This window comes from Rhincodon typus, chromosome 36 (assembly GCF_021869965.1).
Source record: "Rhincodon typus isolate 14 chromosome 36, sRhiTyp1.1, whole genome shotgun sequence".
NCBI classification, from domain to species: domain Eukaryota; kingdom Metazoa; phylum Chordata; class Chondrichthyes; order Orectolobiformes; family Rhincodontidae; genus Rhincodon; species Rhincodon typus.
The window spans coordinates 22,076,716-22,086,585 of record NC_063367.1 but is presented as its reverse complement, the minus strand read 5'-3'; positions in this window follow the sequence as shown (position 1 = coordinate 22,086,585).

The window sequence follows — 9,870 nt, the reverse complement described above, 5'->3', positions numbered from 1 at the left end:
GTATTAACAGGGTGCATAGAGAGTGCTGTATTAACAGGGTGATATGAGGGTGCTGTATTAACAGCGAGATGTGAGATTGCTGTATTAACAGGGTGATATGAGAGTGTTGTATTAACAGGGTGATCTGATAGTGCTGTATTGACAGGGTGATGTGAGATTGCTGTATTAACAGGGTGATATGAGAGTGCTGTATTAGCAGGGTGATATGACAGTACTGTATTAACAGGGTGATGTAAGAGTGCTGTATTAACAGGGTAATGTGACAGTGCTGTATTAAGAGGGTGATATGATAGTGCTGTATTAACAGGGTGATATGACAGTGCTGTATTAACAGGGTGATGTGACAGTGCTGTATTAACAGGGTGATGTGACAGTGCTGTATTAACAGGGTGATGTGACAGTGCTGTATTAACAGAGTGATGTGACAGTGCTGTATTAACAGGGTGATGTGACAGTGCTGTATTAACAGGGTGATTTGACAGTTTTACATTAACAGGGTGATATAACTGTGCTGAATTAAGAGGGTGATTTGAGAGTGTTACATTGACAGGGTAATATGACAGTGTTATTTTTACAGGGTGCTATGAGAGTGTTGTTTTAACAGTGTGATATGACAATGGTTACATTAACTAGATGATATAAGGGTGTTACATTGATGATGAGATAATTTGTTGATACAATAGTGTGATATTAATTGTGATCTACCACTGTGGGATTAATAGTGCTATGACAATAGCATATTAACATAGTGATAGGACACTATAATACCAGCATGGTGGTTTAATATTTTATTAATGGTGATATCACAGTTTGATGTTGATATGCTATGGTATTGCAATGATATAGTAGTGTTGTATTAACAAGACGCTAATGTCACCGTGTTAATGAAACACTCATTTCCCTATTACTTTCATATCACTGTTAATATCATCCAGCTCATATAATGTGATATTAACAGGGATACAACAATATATTAACAGTGATATAGTTTTACATTAACAGAGCAGTACAATGGGATATTAATATGTTCATACAATAATGTGGCGTTAACAGGGATACAGTGTTATATTAACTGGGAGTTAGGGTATTGTATTAACGGGGATACAGTGTTATATTAACACAGGAAACTGAAGGTATTATATTCAGATGGTCATATGAAAGGATATAAACAGGGTGCTATGAAAACGTTATATTCACAGAATGATATAATCTCATTGTTTTAACATGATGATATGGTTATATTATATTAACATGCTGATATGATAGTGTAAATAAATGGTGATATGATCATATATATTAACATCTTGATAAGATAGTCTTCTATGAACATGGAGATATGATCCTATTATGTTAATGTGATATAGTAATGTTATATTAACAGTGATATGTTGGTGTTATATTAACACAGTGATGTGAGAGTATTGTATTAATTGTGCTATCACAGTATTGTATTGACGCAGTGATATGACAGCATTATATTAATGGCAATGTAATAGTGTCATATTAACATAGCAACAAGATATGTTTAGATGAAGGATAATTTGACACTATAATATTATCAGTGAGATGATGGTTTTATATTAACACAGTGATCTGACAATGATCTCTTAACACGGTGCTGTGAGAGTATTATATCACTTGTGCAATTATAGCCTTGTAGAAACACAATGATCTGAAGTAGTATATAAACGGGGATACGTTAGTGTTGCATTAACAGTGAGATGATAGTATTCTGTTGGCACAGTGATATCATTGTATTGTATTAATGGTGATATATCATAGTCCCATTACTGGCTGAGGATATTATGAAGGAATCTCCTTCTCAATCTTTCCCCTCACCGGAGGCATGGTGACCCTCAGGTTAAACTCACCACCAATCGTCTCTCTCTCTCTAATGAGAGCAACGCTATGGTCCGATAGGTCTATAGCGACTTTACCTTTACCTTAATATTAACAGGGTGATATGACAGTCTTATATTAATGGTGTAATAATATAATTTTATTATTATTGCAGCGTTATCAGCACCATCTAAAGCTAGTTTTGTTTGGAGGAATCACAACTCTTGGTCCATTTGCCAGTTGAATCTTCAGATCATTGGAAACGTTTTTACCAATCACACCTTGAGCACCAGCTCTACCTCTCTCCAGCTCTTCTGTTTAAAGGGTTTGAGAATCTAACCTTCCTCCCACCTGGACCTTAGTGCCACTGCATAAGCTGTAAGTCTCCATAAGTTGACTCTGGGCAGTCTCACCTTCCCAATGTGTTCCCATTCCCTTGCAATGCGCATGCACAGGCTAGCACTTGGAAGATCAATAGAGTACACACTGTTCTAATGTTTTAGAGTCAATATTTTGAGTCCAGTGACTGATCATCAGAACAGGAGTTCTGAAACATTAACTCTGCTTTTTTTCCCCACTGATGCTGCCAGACCTCCTGACTTTCTCCAGCAATTTAGGATTTTGTTTTTAATTTCCGGGCCTAGGTCTGAATGCAGTCACTGTGCCAGTTTTCTACCACAGTTGAGATAACTGGATAATTATCCCCCTCAGTACTGGCTGACATTGATTCATTTTAAGTATTTCAAAGATGGAATTTTTTTTCCATTCAGTGCATTTTAGCTGGAGAAATAATCATTTTTTTTAACTTAATTGGGCAATTTTATTATAGTTTGCTGTAGAGTCATAGAGTCACAGAGCCTTCAGCCCAACTCACCCATGCTGACCATGTTTCCTAAACTGAACTAGTCCCATTTGCCAGCATTTGGCCCATATCCCTCTAAACCTTCCTATTCATGTACCCATCCAATGCCTTTTAAATGTTGTAATCGATCCGTCTCCACCACTTCCTCTGGCAGCTCATTCCATACACACACCACCCTCTGCATGTTTAAGGGTGATGTGTGTATGGAATAAGCTGCAACAAAATAGTTTCTGTAGACTGTCCCCTGAGAATCCTGAAATAAGTGACACCCCAGTTCCAACTCCCTGGCTGACACCAGGATACCAAGAGGCTTACTACTCACTGTAGCAGCCTCAGTGTTAGCCTGTACTGTGACTCTCAGCTCCCTCACTTGTCTGATTTAGCCTGACTAGCACTGAACTGAGAGCTAGCCACCCCATTTGCCATTACTCCAGCAGATTAACAACAAGCTTCACAACTGTTCCATCCTACCACTCACTCTGTGGGCCAGAATTAAAGCTCCCTCTCGCTCCATGTTTCTCTTTGATTTAAATAATAAGTAAGTGTGACAGGGACCAGTGATGTAGTAACAGCATGTCAAGGCACAGCGATGCTACTTTACAATGCTGTGCCATTCACAGGATGTAATGCATAGAAAGCAGATGTAGTTTGATGAGAATTACTGCTTTTCAAAGACACTGATTGCTTTAATTAATGTTGACAGTGAATTCACTAATACTCCAAACCACAACCAGCAATCTACCAATTAAAAGCATTCAATTAAAACAATTAATTTTGCAATTCTAGCACAGGTATGGATTAGTGACAGAGTGTGGAGACATCAGACAGGGAACCAAACCTTTCCCATGTTTATTTCCAATCAGTTCCCTGTCCTGTTGAAACTTCTGACTGCACTCACTGATACCTCTCCCTATCACAGCGACCAGTCTTTGTGTGACATTGTTTTCACCACTTTAGACTTTTCCACTATCTCTCTCTCTCACACACATACACACACACACATACATTTGCACACAAACACACCTGCACACACTCTCTCTCTCTCACACATACACAGACACACACGTTTGCACACAATCGCACACACAAACACACACACACACGCACACACTCTCTCTCACACACACTCTCACACACACACACTCACAAACAGACACACACACACTTACACACAGACACTCTCTCTCTCACACACACAAACTCTCACAAACACTCTCTCTCACACACTCACACGCACACAGACACACACACACTCTCTCTCTCACACACACACACCCCCACTCATTCTCTTTCTCTCACACACAAACAAACACACACACACGCACATGCACTCTCTCTCTCTCACACACACACACACTCTCTCTCTCTCACACAGACAGACACACACACACACACACACACACTCTCTCACACACACTTTCTCTCTCACACAGACACAGACACACACACACACGCACACACACACACACACACTCTCTCTCTCACACTCACACAGAGACACAAACACGCTCATGCTTACACACACAGGCATGCACACAAACACACACACACATGCATGCACACACATGCGCGCACATACAAAAATGCATAGACACCCACACACTCAAGCAACATAACTGTGAGATTTCCCCCCAAAACAAACAGCAGGAGATTCCCGGGGGGAGGGGTGTTGTAGTGAGATGTGGGGTGACAGAATAGGAAACCCCAGCAGTGAGGAGGGATGGCAAGAACCCCAGGAATGTGGTGGGTTAGAGTGGGGATTGACGGATTGGGGGGAAGTTTATTTGGAAGTTGGATGACAGCCTCTGATCCCTTGTGAAATTCCGTCTCTCTGTCCTTGAAAGCAGCAATTAAGATTGTGAGATGGAACTTCTGTGAACTGCTTCCAGTTTAAATGATGAAAGTTTGGATTTTGCTTTGATATTGGGATGGTTGTAGACAATCAGTGAACTGAATATGGAATAAATACCCAATGAAAGGAGGAAATTGGAGCTCAGTTTGGGAACAGCTGGATGATGTGAATGAGGTTTATCTGAATGGATAAAGTCCTCTGGCTCTGTGATATCTGGAATGCAGGAGTGGGGGGTGGGGAAGCGAGGAGGTTATGAACTGGTGAATATTTGGAATGAGAGAACTGCGTGACAACAGTTCCTGAACCACTGAAAGAGCAGTCAGTAATCATCCACATGGCTGAGGACAGACAAAGAGAGTACATCGACTCAGATTCTTGTGAGAAATATTGCTTTGACTTGAATGAAGGGAGCATGACTGCAAGATGTACTCTGACCTAGTCCACAGTGACCACAAACAACCAGCTTCAACAACAAATGCATTGGATACATTAGACCCATGTTCATTGCTAATACTCCCCAGAAAGTTGTTCATTTCCACAACACTGACCTAGAGTCAAAGGGTCATACAGCTGTACACTATGGAAACAGACCCTTTGGTCCAACTCATCCATGCCAACCAGATATCCTAAATTAATCCAGTCCCATTTGCCAGCATTGGGTCCATATCCCTTTAAACCCTTCCTATTCATATACCCATTCAGATGCCTTTTAAATGTTGTAATTGTACCAGCCTCCAACACTTCCTCTGGCAGCTCATTCCATACACACACCACCCTCTGTGTGAAAAAGTTGCCCCTCAGGTTGGTGGATTGATTGACTGATTGTCATGTGTATCGAAGTACAGTGAAAAGTGTTGTTTACGAGCGGCACAGGCAGATCACAGTAAGCAAGGATGTACAGATCAATACAACTTAGACGGGGGTACAGGTTACATTGTACAGGGTGTGTGCTAAGCAAGATCAGTGTTAGCAAGATCAGCATAATTTGAGGCTAGAGAGTCCATTCATCGGTCTGATAACAGCTGGGAAGAAGCTGTTCCTAAAGGTGCTGGTGCATGTGTTCAGGGTTCTGTATCTTCTGCCTGATGGAAGAGGTTGTAGGAGATCATTACCAGGATGTGATGGGTCTTTGATGATGTTTGCAGCTTTTCTGCGGCAGCAAGCCATGTGAATGGAATCCATGGATGGAAGGTTGGCTTCTGTGATGGTCTGGGCCTGGCACACCACCTCCTGTAGTTTCTTATGGACCCTTTTAAATCTTTCCCCTCTCACCTTAAACCTATGCCCCTCTAGTTTTGGACTCCCCTACCCTGGGGAAAAGACCTTGGCTATTCACCGGACCCATGCCCCTCATGATTTTATAAACTTTTGTAAGGTCAACCCTCAGCCTCCGACACTCCAGGGAAAATAGTCCCAGCCTATTCAGTCTCTCCCTATAGCTCAAACCTTCCATCCTTGGCAATATCCTTGTAAATCTTTTCTGAAACCTTTCAAGTTTCACAACATCCTTCTTATAGCAGAGAGACCAGAATTGAATGCATTATTCCAAAAGTACCCGAAAAAATGTGCTCTCTTCCCATCCACGGTCTATGACTGAAATGGCCCAAACTCTCAGGGTTAGATCACAAGTAGAGATAATGTTAACCTGGAGGTGGGACTGTTTTCCCTGGAATTTGGAAGGTGAAGGGATGATTTGATTGAATTTCTGAATATATTGAGAGGAACAGATACTGGAGATAGAGAGATAGATTTGCTAGATTTAGAGAGATAGATCTCCTTCACAGATGCTGCCAGACCTGCTGAGCTTTTCCAGCAACTTTGTGTTTGTTCCTGATTTACAGCATTGGTAGTTCTTTTGGTTTTCAGATAGATTTGCTGCTTGTTGGGGAATCTAGGATGGGGAGGTAGGGAGTTGGGGAGGGGGTGTGTTGAATGGCCTCCTATTCCTCTGTTCACTGCTATTTTTTCAATTACTTCAGTCATGGATTCATTCACTTGTCCAAAAGTAAACTTTCTAGCATGGGTTACAGGCATGGTGTTGCCATGTTGACAGGATTTCCAAGATGGTCAATGTCTCACTAACTGTGTGCTCCATCTGAGCAGCCAGTGATATAGATAGAGGCTGGAGGCTCAGTTCATCTCTCTCCCATGAGCTTGCTCGAGGCACCATGAGCTGGAACACATAACGTCAGCCATTCTAGAAGGAGTAGGCCGTTCTGCCCCTCACGTCTGCTGCACCATTGAGATCATGGCTGATTATCCACCTCAAAACCAGATTCCCACATGATCCCGATATCCTTTGTTGTCAACAGCAACTAGAAATTTATCAGAGTCTCTATCTTGAAGTTGCTGTAATGATTTAGCTTCCTCAAACCTCGAGGATAGAGGTTTCACCCTCTGAGTGAACAGATTCCTCATTGTCTCAATCCCAAATGGCTTGCCTTTTGTTCTGAGTCAGTGTCCCAGGATGTGAGTCTCCACAGCCAGGGCAAAACATCCTTCCCTCATCTACACCACCTGTCACTTTTTTAAGTGTCTAAGAGACCACCTCTCGTTATTTTCAAACTCCAGAGAACACAGGCCCGGTCTCCACAATCTCTCCTGATAGGAGAGTGCCACCATTCCTAGGAATCAGTCTGGTAACTCTCTGTTGTTACTCCTTCAGTGGGAAGTATAGCCTTCCTTACAGAAGAAGGACACACTGCACCCCATACTCCAGGGGCTCTAGACAATTGAAGCAAGCCTTTTCTGTTCCTGTACCCGATGCTCTTGTGATAAAGGCTAATGTAAGGTTTCTGTTTGGAATTGTTTGCTGAACTTGCAGTGACTTACAAACAAGGGCACCTAGGTCCTTTTGAACATCAGCAGTCTTTCATGTGTGTAAGAAATACCCCGCACCGCCAATTCCCCCTGGATAACATACACCTTCCACTTTGTTCTTGCTCTCTCACTCAGACTGTATAAATCCCCATCAATCCCCCTGGATAACGTCACACTTTCTGCATTGTCCTTGCCCTGTATAAATCCCCTGAGCTTCTCCTCACAGCTCACATTCTATCAAGTTTTGTAACCTCTGCAAATTGATACAAAATATTGCAATTAGTCTCCACCTCCAGAACATTGATCAGGATTGTGATCAGCAGGAAGCCAGTGGATCCTTGTTAGACCCCAGTGCTCACAGCCTGTCAACACAGGAATAAGCCATTTATCACTATTCTCTGTTTTCTGTCATTGTTTTGATCACCTTTATTTCTTCTTAACAGTCTCTGCGTAAGGAGAGATGATGTTTAACAGAGAGGGAACTCCCACGTTTAAACAAACACTAATTGTTTGTTAAAAAGATGCTCCATTAGGTCAACTCAGTGGGTGTGCAGGCACTGGAGAGAGTGTAGAAAAGATTGATGAGAAATGGTTTCAGGGATGAGACAGGTGAATAGATTGGAGAAGCTGGGATTCTTCTCCTGGGAGAAGAGAAGGTGGGGACGAGACCTGATTGAGCATGAGAGGTCTGTACAGATCAGGATAAACTGCTCCAACTTGTGAAAGGATTGGGCCAAGAGGCACAGATGAAAGATGATCAAAAGAAACAATGGAGACACACAGAGATACTTTATCGAGCAGCGAGTGGTTAGGGTCTGGAGTGTGCTGCCTGAGAGTGAGGTGGGGCTTTAGACAGGGGTTTAGATTTCAGTCTGAAAGGAGGAATGGGTGGGGTTACAGGCAGATTGGGACACAGTTTCACATCTGCTTCTTCAGAGAGCCAGCACAACTATGTTGGGCTGAATGGCCTACCCTGTGTTATAACCACTCCAAAATTCAACCAGAGTCAGTCATCCACTTCCCACTGTCTAGAAAGAGTTAGGTATAGTTCTTAGGACCAAAGGGTACAAGGGGAGAAAGCAGTAACAAGATACTGAGTTGGATGATCGTATAGAGTAGGGGAGCAGGCTGGAAGGGCCGAATGGCCTTCTCTTTCTCCTATTTTCTGTGTTTCCTTGCTAATTGATGCAATATGCTAATTCAGTTATATTTACATATGCAAATTACAGTGAAAGATCACCGTTACCCAACTCCAAAACTATCTCATCTTGGAGAAATCTACTGGAATTGTGAAACCATTGGGAGTGAGATATTGATCAGTAATTCAGCTTGAGCTTCATTTACATTCATGTTGGAATATCCAGAGAGAGATGGGTTATTCCCCATCAGTTTTTGTTTCTGGGCTTCTGTCTTTTCCAAGGTTAAAGACCAGCTCTGAATTATCACAGACTGTAACTCTATCAAAGCCAGACACACAACGATAATGTTCACCCAGCGCACCCTGTATCACACTGGGGTCAGCGCCAGTGGATCCCTGTCACACTGGGGTCAGCACCAGTGGATCCCTGTCACACTGGGGGTCTGTGCGAGTGGATCCCTGTCACACTGTGGTTAGCGCCAGTGGAACCCTGTCACACTGGGATCAGTGTCCATGGATTCCCATTATATCAGTGCCAGTGTGTTGCCATGTCCCTCTGGGACAGTGCCACTTGATTCTGCTGCTGTGCAGGGGCTAGTGTCCATAATAAACTGCTTCAGTGGGATTGGGGCCAATGCATCACTGCACCAGAGTGGGTCCAGTGTCCTGGGGCTGTGGGTGCCCTGTCATCGGTCTGTAACTGACCAATGAGTTGTACGCTGTGCCAGGATGTTACCCCCTGGTAAAGTGCGATGGTGAATGATCCAACAAGCAGGTAGCTCCCTCCGTTGTTGGAAAGGGATGGTCAGGGCACTGGGTCCTTGTTCAGCCTGAAGCAGCCTCCAGGATATTTCAATTCCAAAGGAGCAGCTAGTGACAACACACATCACTGAGAGGCTTGTCATGGAAACTGTTCAAACAAAATATAGGTGCTGGCTCATGATGAAGCACCGTGCAGCTGGGAGAAAATGGAAAGCCTGACATATCTTAGAGGTGACCTGATTTCTCTCAAAATGCTTTCCAAGGTGCATGAGGCACATTGGCAGCTGCAGCTGAGAGATTCCCGACAAAGGAAACGTTTGCAAAGCGGATAGAGCTCCCCAAAACATCCTGGAACACAACACAGAACCTTTTAGCGTAGTGACCCAGAACAGATACACAGTCACCCAGCTCAGAAACACAGAGACCCAGCTCAGAGATACAGTGACCCAGCACAGACACACAGTGACCCAGCTCAGAGACACAGTGACCCAGCACAGACACACAGTGACCAGCACAGAGACACAGTGACCCAGCTCAGAGTCACAGTGACCCAGCACAGAGACACAGTGACCCAGCACAGAGACACAGAGACCCAGC